The following is a 10,866-nucleotide window of genomic DNA, read 5'->3' as shown; positions in this document are numbered from 1 at the left end:
TTGGGACCGGCCTGGGGAATGCTGAGGACAGAGACATTCGTAGAGCCGGTGCCAGGCTCCATGGTGCTGATCTCAGATCCCACATTCCCAGGGATGATCTCAGCCTCATCCTTGTAGAAATGAAACCTCTGCTCACCAGAGTTCCCGAGGGCCACACAGGTGATGAGCAGGGGAAGTTCTTCGCTTACCACTCCGGATTGGGGATCCACCCTCAACACCGGCTGAGGAAGAGGATCTGCAGGGATCAAAAAAGGAGAGGGTTCAGCAGGGACATGGAGGGAGAGAAAGTGGAGATGGTGTCCAGGATTCAATTTATTCATGGAAGACCTGTGTTCTCTGTCCAGAGACTCTTGATTCACCTCAGGATGCTGGGCAGCCCTGTTGGGCCTGAATGTTGTGGCGTGAGACTCATCAGGAACATGAAAGAGCAAAGAGGGGGCAGAAGAGGAGGGAAATAAAAGGAGCAGATGCAAATTCAGAGACTAGAGTCCAGCGTGGAAGGAGGGAGAGAGGATAATAAGCAGAACCAGAATCAGAAGAGGCAGGGGTGGGGGCCAGAGGGACGTTAGCGCTGGTTCTGCTCTAGTTCTCTGGCCTGTGCAATGCTGGAGGTCAGACTAGATGGACACAGTGGTCCTTTCTGGCCTCATAATCTATAAAGTCTGATCTGTAATCCATTGACTGGCCTGGATTATCCAGGCCTGAGGTGCTGGTTTCTTTGCCTGAGTTGTGTACTGCAGCTGGCCCCTCCTGGTGGAGATGGGAACCACGTGAGAGATCAACTCTCCTCCTTGGCTGTGCTATTTCTGAGGCATGTGGATATCACGCAGATATACTAGGTGTATTTGCTAGTATTATTTGAATCAAAACTAAAGAATTTACACTTATTTATTTCATAAAAGAGTACAGATTGGTATATTTATGTACTAAATAATTACACATGATACATGGCTCATTCTTAAAGAAGTCAATAAAGTTAGTTTTGATAAGCAAGTGACAACTGCAGATATTTCAATTCTCCCCCAAATTTTTGCTTTTTCTGGAAAAAAAATATTTTTTTCCCATGCATTCAACATTTCTAGACATTTCAGATCCCTAGCTAAACCTGTGCAATGCACATTAAGGGGCACTGTGCTGCAGGGAATGTGGTAGGGGGCGCTCTTCCCACAGAGTCAGCACAGACCCTAGTGCGGCACTAGGGGGCGCTGTGCTGCAGGGAGTTTGGTGTGGGGCTAAGCAGGGGGTGGTCTCCACTCAGACTCAGTTGTGATCCCACTGCTCCAGTGTGGTGCTAGGGGGCGCTGTGCTGCAGGAGCTGTATTGTCGTTTCAGATGGAAATCTGGCTGCCTCTTCACTCACGTTCTTTATTGTTCCCCTGACACTTCTGTGACCAGCTGATTCCCGAAAATGTCCCCTAAAGCCCCAATTGTTGTCGGGCTTCCCCCTCTCTTGTCCCTTATGCAGCATTGCCCTGTGGCTCTCACAGATCTGCCATGGCCCACCCCAGAGGTGGCTGCATCTCAGCACCGGCAGGGAGACCACTGTGTAGTGTTGAGTTTGGGCCTGTTTAAACAGCTTTCAAATCCCATCATAGATTCAGGGTATGTCTACACTACGAAATTATGTCGATTTTATAGAAGTCGATTTTTAGAAAGTGATTTTGTATCGTCAATTGTGTATGTCCACACTAAGCGCATTAAGTTGGCGGAGTGCGTCCTCACTACCATGGCTAGCATCGACTTACAGAGCGGTGCACTGTGGGTAGCTATCCCACAGTTCCCGCAGTCTCCACTGCCCATTGGAATTATAGGTTAAGCTCCCAGTGCCTGATGGGGCAAAAACATTGTCATAGGTGGTTTTGGGTACATGTCGTCAGTCCCCCTCCCTCCATGAAAGCAATGGCAGTCAATCATTTCAGACCTTTTTTCCTGGGTTACCCATGCAGACGCCATACTACGGCAAGCATGGAGCCCGCTCAGCTCACCGTCACGCACTTTAAAAGCTCGCTGGCGCTGTTTACTGACTAGGTCAGACCTCAGCGCCACAAACATTCCCATTGTTATTGCTGCTTGCTGTGTGCTCCATAATATCTGTGAGAGTAAGGGGGAGACGTTTATGGCAGGGTGGGAGGTTGAGGCAAATCGCCTGGTGTCCGATTTTGAGCAGCCAGACACCAGGGCAATTAGAAGAGCACAGCAAGGCGCGCTGCGCATCAGAGAGACTTTGAAAACCAGTTTCATGACTGGCCAGGCTTCAGTCTGACAGTTGTGTGTGTTTCTCCTTGATGCAAACCGGCCCCCTTTGTTGATTTTAATTCCCCGTAAGCCAACCACCCTCCCCCCTTTGAAATAAAGTAGCTATTGTTTTGAAACTATGCATTCTTTCTTTATTAATTTTTTAAAAAATGAGATAATGGGTAGCCCGGGTGGGGTCAGGGAGGAGGGAAGGACAAGACCACATTGCTTATTGTAGCCACACTAAAAATCAAACTGTTTGAATGACAGTCTTCTGTTGCTTGGGCCATCCTCTGGAGTGGAGTGGCTGGGTGCCCAGAGCCTTCCCCTTCCCCCGCATTCTTGGGTATCTGGGTGAGGAGGCTATGGAACATGGGGAGGAGGGTAGGCGGTTATACAGTGGATGCAGTGGGGGTCTGTTCTCTTGTTGGCTTTCCTGCAGCTCCAACAGATGCTTCATCATGTCCGTTTGCTCCCCCAACAGACACTTCATCATGTCTGTTTGCTCCCCCATTAGCCTCAGCGTCGCATCCTGCCTCCGCTTTTCGTGCTCACTTAATTCTTTCCTGGCCTCTGCCACTGAATGCCTCCATGCATTAAGCGGGAGGACTGCATGAGCTCAGAAAACATGTCATTGCGAGTGCTGTTTTTTTGCCTTATAATCTGCGATAACCTCGGGGTGAAGATGATAGGGGGAGTGTAGAAACATTCTACGCTCTACGATTCTGGGGGGACTGCATGGTCACCTGTGCTGCTGAGTTCACCACGTTGACCAAACAGGAAATTAAATTCAAAAGTTCCCGGGGCTTTTCCTGTGTACCTGGCTAGTGCATCGGAGTTCAAAGTGCTGTCCAGAGCGGTCACAATGGAGCACTCTGGGATAGCTCCTGGAGGCTAGTACCGTCAATCTGCATCCGCACTACCCCAAATTCGACCCAGCAAAGTCGATTTTAGCACTACTCCCCTCACGGGGGAAGAGTACAGAAGTCGATTTTAAGAGCCCTTTAGGTCGACGGAGCGGAGTTGGTTGTGTGGACACAGTCATTTTTAAATCGACCTAACGTGGCTAAATTCGACCTAACCCCATAGTGTAGACCAGGCCTCAGTTCTATCCCAGCTGGCCAATGATGCTAGCTCCAGATCAGCTTGTGTCAATTTCACACCAATCAAGATTTCCCCAGGACCAACCAACCCTTCCTGGCTGAGAATGGTAGGGAGAGTTTTCCACACACATAGGTCACTTTGCTGGGAGACTTGGAGATGCAGCATAAAGGGCTGTTTACCGGGCTCTAGAAGCAGCAGTGGGAGACGAGGAAGATGAGGCCGTTGGTGAGAAAGAAGAAGCCACCCACTGCCAGCTCCCGGACCCAGAGGAAGCTGTGACCTGCAGAGAGAGGAGAATCACAAGTGGAACCAGCAGGTGAACGTCACTGCTAATGGTGACCCAGATGATGTAGGTGTGTCTTTGCCTCTAGGACGTGTGACAAACTCCCCTGGATCTCAGGAGCCATCAAGCTGAGATGTGAAAACCACCCACAGACCTTCTCAGGTGGATACTGACTCCTGATTCTTCCCTTCTCTGTGTGTCCCTCCCCTGTTTGCCTGTCCTCCAACACCCCTGTGACCTGCCCTGTCTTAGCTGGGCTATCAGGGGCTCTGGGTGCTCTCCTGTGAAGTGTGTGTGGGGGTAGGAGGGTGAATTTATCTGGGGAGACTTTAGCAGCCATGGGACACCTGACCTGATATTGTGACATTCCAGGCCTGGCTCCCGGTGGACGGGATTCACCTCCCGCCCACAGTCTCCTCGTACCCGCATGTGAATTCTCCAGTGCTGATGGGACCGGCCCATGGGATGCTGAGCACAGAGACGTTCATAGAGCCAGTGCCGGGTTCCGTGGTGCTGATCTCAGACCCTGCGTCCCAGGGGATGATCTCAGCTCCATCCTTGTAGAAGCGAAACCTCCTCTCGCTGGCATCCCCGGGGGCCACGCAGGTGATGAGAAGGGGGAGCCCTTCACTCACCGCTCTAGACGGGGGATCCATGCTCAGCACTGGCTGGGGAGGGGGATCTGAGGGAGGCAACAAAGGGACGGGTCAGCATGGGGTGGTCAGCATGGCGGGGGGAAGGCAGACAACACCCAGACCTTACGATGGCGTGAATGGAGCTGGGTTCTCTCTCTGCAGCTTCTTCCCCTCCTCCCAGGTCCAGAAGGGGCTCATGTGGCAGTGGGGTGTAGTGGGGCTGGGGTAGATGCCATGGTTGTGGGGATTGGGGGCTGGGTCCTGAGGGGACCAGGGACAGTGGGACCAGACAGTGCCCAGCACCTCTTCACTGCTAATGCCCCGGGCCTAGCTGTGCATGGGTCCCCCAGCTGGGCTCTCCCCTGGGCCAGCCTGATTGGGATGTGGGGTGCTGGGGGACCCTCCAAGGGCAGCAGGCACTGGGAGGGGGTGTTGGGTAGAGGGCGGTTTGGTGCAGTGGGAGATTTCGCTGGAAGATCTCCTCTTCTGCAAACAAGGATTGATGCAGGTCAGGTCTCTGGCTCGTGTTATGCAGGAGGCCGGGTGAGATGATCAGACTGCTCCTTGCTGACCTGACAATGTATGATTCTTCAGATCCCCCCACACACACATACATTACCTCCAGCAGGTGACAGCATTGACACATACACACACACACACAGAGAGAGACACACGCACACACACACACTGATCAAATCTCATGTATGAATCTATGAGTTTCCCACCCTTTGACCTGCAGGTAGGTCACCTCACAACGCATTAGACAGCGACAAGTCAGGCCCTGAGTGGAGCCCAGCGGCAGATCTGCAATTCAGAAGAAGCCAGTGTTAAAAAGTCACATTTTGGAGCCGACCTGCTCTTTAAGAAGAGAGGGACGGGTTGTTGAGTTCAATATAAAGCAGGGGAAGGGGGGGTACTAAAAAGGGCAATTTAAATAACCTGGGTAGAAATTCATTCATGGCTAACCGCTTGGGTGATAAAGTGTTAACACCGTCTTGCTGGCTGGGGGATGGTTTCTACTTCCACTGGTCAACCTGACCTGTAGTCAAAATAACCAAATTCTAAAAAGAATTTATTCAGGCAGTTTTCTGCCACAGAAACCCAACATGTCTGCCAAAAAGCACTGAACATTTTGCATTTAAGGGGGGTTGATTGTCCAAAGAAATTTTTTTTAAAAAAATGGGGAAACAAGACAATTTCCACTGAAGATTTTGTCTAAGGGAAAATGCAATTTTCCACCACGAAAAAGGTTTTGATGGCCCTGGGGTTGCTTGATGCCAAGTATTCACATCTAGATGCCCCATCAGTGCCAGGACTTCAGGACTGTGAGCTTCCCCACAGCAGTGCCCTGTTAATTCCTCCTCTTTACTGCTCAACTGGGCACCTGCCTCGGTGCTGCTGGCACCCCTGCTGCCCGCAGAGTGTCTGAGACCCAGAGAACAACACTGATCAGAGACTGGGTGAAGTTAATGGTGTAGGGTGTGGGGGGAACTGCAGATTCCTAGAGATTCTCCCATCTCACAGCAGTTAACGCAGGGACTCACCTGTCACTCTTATGGCGATGGGGTTGCTGTCCCTAGATGAGGTCACTCGCATGTTTTCCTTTGCCCAGTATGCACAGGTGTATGCCCCGGTCTTCCTCATCTCTGCCGTGACCTCCAGTTGGGCTTCTCCATTTGTATCTGGGATCTGATTGAAGATCTGCTGCCCTTCCTGATTGAAGAATCTGTAGTCCATCACCTCCAAGCCCTCCGGAGCCGAGCATCTGAGGGTCACACGCTCCCCTGGGAGATACGCAGGGTACGGGGGTTTCAGAGAGAGTGGGGGCTGGCAGGGAGTCTGGAATAGAGGCATAGCAATGTGGGAATGGAATATGGAGGACAAATGTATTCTGGTTCTAGAATTGGTTGTAATTCTTCCCCAAAATTTAGAATTTTGTCAAAAAAAAACCAAACCAGAAGCGTTTAGGTTGAAAACTGCCGACTCCCTTAAGCTTTTTTATTTTTGGGGTGTCTAATATTCCCCGAAATGGGAAAAGCCAATCCTTTCTGAGAACTTTTCTGTTTAATCTACACCCCAGTTTTCTAATCCCATGCCTTGCCCCGCATCCCAGGAGGAATGGAATTCTCTGATCTGTAATTGAGACTAAAAAAAGGTTTAAGAAAAGGCTGGGGGGAGGAGGGGGGCGGGCCTGAAATGAGCCTGGCTGAAATGATGAAAACAAAATGTTTCAATTGAGACAAACTGAATTGTTTTGGTTCCCAAAAATCCACGAGATGGTGCTGTTTTAGTTTGATCTAGGATGGAAAACTTTTCAAAAAACCTCACAAATTCTTCCAGGATGGGGAACCCCTATCCCACTCCACCGCAAGTTGAATATTACAATATATTCACCCAATATAACACCATACCTTGTGTAAGAATAGGTGCGAAAACGGGCCCTAAGTAAACGGATGGTTTCAAATCGAGTTCAAACATTAGCATGAGTAATGGGCTTAAAACATGTGACCAAGATTGTAAGAAAGCAAAGTTGTTTGTGGTCAATTTGTAGGGTTTCTGGACATACCGTTAGTGTATTGAAGTCTGGGCTAAAGTAATGGAAATACAGAAAATATAGTTAACTGGCCATCATGTAGAGAGTGTAACCTTAAAACTCCCTTTTTTGGCATTGGCTAACGTCCAATGACCAGCAATAACGTTACTTGTTTTTTTTAAGGGGTATAAAGCAAGAGTAGCTGTAGTCATGCCAGTCCCCGGATATTAGAGAGACAAACTTTCGACCTTACACAGGGGTCTTTGTCAGCCGTTCACCAGCGCAAATTGGTCAAATAAAAGATATCACCCCACCCGTCTTATCTCTATGAAATCGAAGGTTTATTGGTGCAAGCGTTTTCTCTGCCCCTTTGGAGATTCGCCAGGATGGGAAGGAATTGTCCGAGCCTGATTTTGTCATGAGTATTTTGACTTATAACTATATTGCTGGTAGGCTATAAAATCGAAGGGTGTGTACGGCTGTGTCGGTATTTTCAGTGTAATTAACCCCAAATGGCCTGTGGACTAATAAAGGAATACGGAAGTGGAGTCGTGGGAAACCTTAATAAAAGTCAGTGGGAGATTAGTTCTACAACCATGCCCCAATGTTGCATATTAAGAGGAGAAATCCTCACACCTCAATGGTATGAAAACGGGGAGGCTCGGCAAAGACACGACTTCCTGGGCGGATTGCCGGGTGATGAAGTCACAGGTGTATGGTCCAGGTGCACCTGCGAGCTTGACCAGATCCTGCTGGGTCGGGTTTGGGATTTCGTCCAGGATCTTCTCCTCTTTTAGCTTCTAGAACCTGTATCTCGTCGCTCTGTGGGCCCCGGGAGCCGTGCATTTGAGGGTGACCAGCTCCCCGGGGTGATAGGCAGAGCGAGGCGGGTGCAGCGTGAGCATGGGGGCCAGCAGGGGGTCTGGAAGAGAGGCAGGGGGGTCAGCGCAGACACGGAAAAACCCAGGGGAAGAGGATCCGAATGAGCAAAACCCCGGCTAGGCTCCCGGTGCAATGGATAGGGACATCTCCTGCTAGTCACATAGGCCAGCCCCACCTGAGCTTGCCCATGAGAGATGCAAAGAATATGGAGGTACACTAAACACCCCACCTCTCCCAGAGTTAGGTGGCTATCTCTGGTTGAGATTCTTAGTTAGGAACTCAGCACCTTTTTGCAAGAAGCCAGGAGACTCACTGTGACATCTCAGCTCTCGAACCCAGGCCTAGGCATTCCCAGACAGCTGCCTCAGCCTCATCTCCACCCAAGAACCCTAACAGCTGCTGGCACCAGAAACTAGGAGGACCAGAACCTCGGCCAAGGCACCACCCACGGGAACCCTGATTGGAGGATTGCCCGTCTCCACCGATTGGCCTGACCACGCTATTTAAGCCAGAAGGAAGTTGTCTGAGCAGCTGTGTGATTTCCTGTTGTGGCTGCTTTCTGCACACAGCCCTGTTCCTGCTCTGTTGCTGTTCCCACCTTGCTCCTGCTCTGTGCTTGATCCTTCCTTCTCCTCCAGTTCCTGCCCGTATGCCTGGCCTTGAACCATTAGTTCCCAGTCCTGGCTCCGACCCCGGCCTCCAGCATCTGACTCTGGCTCAACCCTTGTCCCTGGTGTTTGGTATCTGACCTTGGCTCCAATCCTGAGCTTCACTCTCTGCCTCTGGCTTGACCCCGACTCTCCTAACTGGCCGTTGTCTCTGGTGTTGACCCTCAGCTTTGTTCCCCAACTGGATGGCTGCTCTGCCCACTACACCGGACTACTTGGCCAGACCACCTGTGTGACTTTATCAATTAAAATATGACCATATAGATCATTGTTGCAGCAAATATTGTACAAAGGTTGTCGAGTGAGATGTCTATGAAAAGGTTTTGGTTTGCTGGTTATGTTTATGCTATCTGTATGCATGGATCACTTTTGTATGTGAAGTTATAAGTATTGGCTCTATACCTGGATTTCAAATGTTTGTTCCTCGGGTAATGCCCATGAATCATAGAATATCAGGGTTGGAAGGGACCTCAGGAGGTATCTAGTCCAACCCCCTGCTCAAAGCAGGACCAATCCCCAGACAGATTTTTGACCCAGATCCGTAAATGGCCCCCTCAAGGATTGAACTCACAACCCTGGGTTTAGCAGGCCAATGCTCAAACCACTGAGCTATCCCTCCCCCATGAAGTAATTAGCCAGCACATCTTGGAGGGACTATTCAAATTGAGTGGCCCATCAAAAGAACATTTAACTGACAATGGACCATGGGAGACACCCACCTACACTAAATGAAATTTCTTTCTGTGACTAGGTGAAATGCATGGACATGTGACTTGCCCACGTGACTCCAAACTCCATCTTGTTGCTGGAATTTTCCATAATAAGAACAATGGGATGCCCTCCACATGGCAAAAGCTATAAAAGGCCCTGGAAACACCTCCATTTTGTCTTCAATCCTGCTTCTTATCTCTGGCGGAACTTTGCTACAAACTGAAACTCTGAACAATGGACTGAATGACCCATCCAAGCTGTGGATGTATTCCAGAGACTTGACTTAAGCCAGCAGTATATTGCATCACTGCTACAAACCCGAGCCAAGAACTTCTACCATTACTGTATGTAATTGATTCCTTTAACCTATTTTAACTCTCACCTTTTCTTTATTTCTTTTTATAAATAAATCTTTAGATTTTAGTTAATAAGAATTGGCTGTAGCGTGTATTTGGGTAAGATCTGGAATATTCAATAACCTGGGAGGTAATGTGTCCGATCCTTTGGTATTGGTAGAACCTTTTCTTTTATATGATGAAAGAAGATTTTCAGAAATCATCATATTTGACGTGGGTACCTGGATGGAGGCCTGAGGCTGGATCACTTTAAGGGAACTGTGTTGTTTGGACTTCTGAGTAACCAGTAAGGTAATAAAGAAGCTGTTTTATGCTGGCTTGGTAAATCTAAGTATTGGAATAGCCACCAGCTCTTTGGGGTTTGGCTGCCCATTTCTTAGCAGTTCACTCTAATTGAGTGACCATAGCTGGATCCTCACTGGGACTCCGGTCACAGCCTGCATCCCACTTCTTAACCCTCATAGACTACAAGGCCAGAAGGGACAATTATAATAGTCTAATCTGACCTCCAGACCCTCACCCACCCACCCCTGCAATAGGCCCCAGACTCCAGATACTGCAGTCCTCACACCTTCCACCAGTTCCTCTTGTTCCAATCAGAAAGTGACCCATGCCCCGCGCTGCGGAAGAAGGTGAAAGCCCCACAAGGTTGCTACCAATCTTACCTGGGGCGAGATTCCTTTCCCGACCACATGCGGTGATCAGTGAGACCCTGAGCATGGGGGAAAGAAGCATCAAGCTGAACACCTGAGACAGAGGATGCTGGGTGCCAACTCAGAGCCCTGCCCACCCCACAATGGCCCATCTCCAGCTGTGGCCATTCCTAATGCTTCAGAGCAAGAAGATAAAAAAAAAAACCACAGAACACATGGGGGTGGGGAAAATCCCTTCCTGACACTTATGGGTGGCCGACTGAAACCCTGAAGCATGAATTTTAAGGAAAATAAGACCTAGCTTTCCTAGATTCCAAGGCCAGAAGGGACCATCTTAGTTTGACCTGCTGTGGGGGACAGGCCAGAGAACGTCCCCAACATCATTCCTCAAGCAGATCTCTTAGAAAAACATCCAAGGTGAGTGTCCCCCACTGAGCTATGGGGTATTCTGATGGGGAAGCCTCTCAATCTCTCCTGTTGAACAGTTCCACTGGCATTGGAATGACCCTGGTGTGTAAAGCACTCCCCCAGCATGTGGGAGTCCCACAATCCAGTTTCCCTGCTCCCTGATCTGGGGTCAGTAAGGAATCTCCCCCTCAGGTCAGACTGGCAACAACCTTGGGTTTTTTTTGCCTTCTTCCATAGCGGGGGACAAGGAGGTGGGAAGTTTGAGGACTCCAGCTCCTCATCAAGCAGAGGGAGAACTCAAACCGGGGGGTACCTGGGCCTCTGGACTAAAAGTGAGGTGGGAGCTCCCGCTCTGGCTGTTTTGTGTGATTCAACCCCACAACTCCTGCAGCTGGGGC

This window comes from Chrysemys picta, chromosome 13 (genome assembly GCF_011386835.1).
Source record: "Chrysemys picta bellii isolate R12L10 chromosome 13, ASM1138683v2, whole genome shotgun sequence".
NCBI lineage: Eukaryota > Metazoa > Chordata > Testudines > Emydidae > Chrysemys > Chrysemys picta.
The sequence above is the reverse complement of the archived record's forward strand: the minus strand, read 5'-3'. Positions refer to the sequence as shown.